Here is a 4278-nt window from a genome sequence, read left to right as displayed (position 1 = left end):
ACTATGTCAGGGAGGGGAGAGAGAGATGGAAGGAGGGTGGGAGAAAGGGAGAGAATTTGGAACTCAATTTTTTAAAAATTAATGTTAACAATTTTATGTGAAATTGGGAAAAATAAAATATTATAAATATGTAAATATAGAGTTGTCCCAGAGCAGTTTGGGAAGGAAGGCATCAGCAGTTGGAGTGCACTGGGATAGATTTTATGCAGAATCCTATGCTGCACTAACTGAAAGGGGGCCCTGAGGAGCTAGGAGCATTCCAGAGCACTCTTCTCAGAGGGAGGCTGTCTTCTAGGTGACTGTATCTGGGGCCTGGGCCCCTTGCAGACAATGTGCCTCTGCAGGGGAGTCCCTGCAAATCAATGATTCCACATGCAGCTTTGGCACCCCACAGCTCATCTTCCCAACAGGAAATGGGCCCTGCCTCATGAAACAAGAGCTTATAATTAACCTAATTCACTTAACTCCCACATCGTTGAGAGAGCACTCCTCTCTCATCTGCCATTGGCCTTGGGGAGACCCACAAGGGATTTTTAAGTCTTATTAGGTCATAGTGAGAGAATGGAGGTTGAAGTGGGGAAAAAGAACACAGAGAACAAGATATGGTCATTGACTTCAAAGAGCTTCCTTTAAAAAAAATCCTTAAATTCTGTCTTAGAATCAATACTGCATATTGGTTCCAAGGCAGAAATGCATTAAGGGCTAGGCCATGGGGGTTAAATGACTTGTCCAGGGTCACACAGCTAGGACATGTCTGAGGCCAGATTTGAACCCAAGTCCTCCCATCTCTAGGCCTGACTCTCAATTCACAGAGCCTCCCAGCTGACTCCCAAGGAGCTTCCCTTTTAAAAGGGATGAAAACATATTAATACCAAGAAGAATCCTAAATGCCCAATGAGTGATATAAAAAGAAAGGGCAGGAAAAGTCCCCATTATGGACTGGGGAGATCAGAGAAAGCTTCCTGGAGAATTTAGATATCATATTATCATAGATTTAGAGGGTAAAGGAAATTTAGGAAACAATGTGGTATTGTTATTATTCAGTTGTTTCAGCCATGCCCCAACTCTTTGTGGGCCCCTTTGGGGTTTTCTTCACAAAGATACTAGAATAATTTTCCATCTCCCTTCTCCAGCTCATTTTATAGATGAGGAAACTAAGGCAAGTAGAGTTAAATGACTTATTCAAGTTTACATAGCTAGTAAGTGTCTGAAACTAGATTTGAACTCACAAAGATGAGTTTCCCTGCCTGGAGACCCAGCACTCTACCTTGGGTCCAAGAATTAGAAAGTGGTAAAGTCCAGATATGAACCAAAACTTTGGATCCCTATAACCTTAAGTCCCAGAACTAGGACCTGGATTTGAACCCAGATCTTGGGACCATGCCACCTTGTGTCCCAAAAGTAGGAAGTGGCAAAGTCTAAATTTGAACTCACATCTTTAATTTTAAAATTAAGCATTCTTCTCACTCCATGAGGAGTAAGCATTCCAGGCAATCCAGTTAGCATTTATTAAGTTGTTATATTTAAGGATCCACTTGAGGTTGTGGAGCTGTAGAGAAAAGATGAAAAACTCTTCCTGCCTTCAAGCAGGTTACATGAAGGTGAAGGAAGAGGAGAATGCCACATGTGAATAAAGAAGTATAGTTATGATCATTTGAGGAGAGGAGGCACCAAGAAGGACTTCCAGGAGGAGACATCCCTCAAGATGAACCATGAAGCTATGGGCCAAAGTTTCAGATGCAAGAAAAAGTGAAGAGTTGTTATTAGAAGTCAGTAAGTATAAGAGTTTGCCTGGATCAGGGAGTTTATCTGGGGGAGGCCTGGAAGATTGGAAGGTAAATGAAGTATGGGGCCAGATGGCAGAGTACCTTGGATGGAGGCAAGCTGAGGAGGAATTAGGACCGTTTCCCACAGGCACTGGGGAGCTCTCAAAACTTGTGAGTGAGTCAGAAGGGGAATGATGAAAGCAGTACATTAGAAGGTTTGAGATGCTCCCCAGTCTCCCTCTAGTTCTTGCCTGTGATATGAATGACTCAGTCATCCATCTTCAGAAAAAAAAATTTTTTTAAACAACTCTCTTGCTGGAGCCAGCAGACACCATGTGGATGACTCAGACCTGGGGCTTCTTCTTGATATATATACACAAGTGGGGTTTGGGGCTTTTTCATTCCCAGAGATTTAAACAGATCCAGGGAGATAGAAAAGTACATTCTCATTGCCATTGGACATCTCAAATCACATTTCTTTTGCCTTCTTTAATGTCCAAAATTTAAAAGTTTACAGGATGTAAGGAGCTACCTCAAGGGCCTGGGAGGCCAAAGGAAATGAGCTCATAGGCTCTAGGCTAGTTCTGCTCCGGGTATGGAGACCACGATGGTGGAAAATGCTGCACCTGAGATCAGAGAGAAGGATTCCAAATCCTCCCACCTAGCTGATCTGGTGCTGATGCCAGCACTCACTTATCACATGGCACAGGCCTTGAAAGAGACCCCAAAGGAGATCGCAAGGCCATATTAGTGGAGCAGGGAGGAAAAAAGGAATATAGAGCTGCACAAAACATGTCTCATTTTCAATCTCACCTCTGATACCGACTATTATCATGTGATTATGATTTAACATTTCTAAGTCTGTGTCCTCATTCCCCAAATGGAGATAACACTACCAGGATAGGACCTGGAGTCAGGAACACTTGAATTCAAGTAACTTTTCTGACACACACTATACTGCCCGGGGGAGATCCTCTTGGTGCCCACGGGCAGCACTTTAAAGTTATTAGCTATAGAGTAGTTGACCATCTGCTTAGGTGGACAAATTGAATACAGATAATTCCCTCAAGAAGAGAAATCACAGATCTGAACTCCCACTCCCACCCCCACAACAATAATAGCCACCCCATCAGCAATATTACTCAGATACCCCCACAATAATACTGTCACCCCCACAATAAGAATACTCAGATACCCCCACAATAATACTCAGTCACTCTCACAATAAGAATACTCAACTACCCCAACAATTATCACACTCAGGTCTGAGTTCCACATATACACACTCATTAATATTTTCGGTCCCTATCTCACAGAAGTGATAATGAGAAAATGTCATAATCCCGGGTGATAGGTGTTGTTATTCTAATTTACAGATGAGGAAATGAAACAGACAGAAATTAAGTTACTTGCCCAGGTCTCATATCTAGTAAATATCTGAAGCTAAATTTGAACTTCTGTTTTCTTGAAGCCAAATCCAACGCACATTTGACTACCAATTAGTTGTCAACTATTATTAGGAAAAACAGTAGGATGTCCTCAGTCAAATTTAAGGAGGTTAGAGAGTCAGAAAGACCTAGGGACAAGTTACATTTCAGATACTTACTAGCAGTATGGCCCTTGGTAAGTCATATGCCTCACTTTTCACAAACATAAAGCAAGGGGGTTGGACTCAATGACCTCTAAGGTCCATTCCAATCCAAATCTATGACCCTGTAATTTGGGAATTCATCCAGGACCCAATACTTTGGGGACTGCTATTAGAAACATGCCACCAGTCTAGGGAAGAAGAGAGTAGAGCCCTATAAGAAAGGGCTAGCTGTCTTATACATATCCTCACACCCCCAGAATCAGGTGAGATTGAGCTGGCTGCCTCCTAGCACTTCTATTATAAATTCCATTTCTGATCCTACTATTTGTTTATGGACATAATATAATAAAGAAGTTTTGATTGCCTATAAAATTAATAAGCATATACATATAAAATAAAATAATAAATTCCTTCTTCCCCATCCAGATTAGGAGCTCCCTTTTCTAGAATCCTTCTTCATCACTCTCTATCTTCCCATAATGCTCATTTTCACTTACAGTGTAGACCTAACCATGTCACTGCCCCCACCCCTACACCCTCCATCTATTCATTAATATCAATTGGCTCCCAGTTACCTCCAGGATCAAACATAATCTCAATTATTTGGCATTTAAAACCCTTCCCAGACTGATTAAAAGCAAAACACTGGTGTAAAAGGAAATAGTGAAAGAAGAAAGGATAGGACTAAGAGAGGAAATCAAAATGATGAGGAATACACAGGTGGTGATCATAACTCTTAATGTGAATAGGATGAACTCACCCATAAAATGGAAGGAAATAGCAGAGTTGATTAGAAACCAAAATCCTACCATATGTTGTCTACAAGAAACACACATGGCGCAAGAAGATCCACAGGGTAAAAGTAATAGACTGGAACAAAATCTACTGAGCATCAACTGAGAAAAAGAAGGTAGGAGTCAC

This window comes from Monodelphis domestica, chromosome 4, assembly GCF_027887165.1.
Source record: "Monodelphis domestica isolate mMonDom1 chromosome 4, mMonDom1.pri, whole genome shotgun sequence".
NCBI classification, from domain to species: domain Eukaryota; kingdom Metazoa; phylum Chordata; class Mammalia; order Didelphimorphia; family Didelphidae; genus Monodelphis; species Monodelphis domestica.
Note: the sequence above shows the minus strand (reverse complement) of the source record.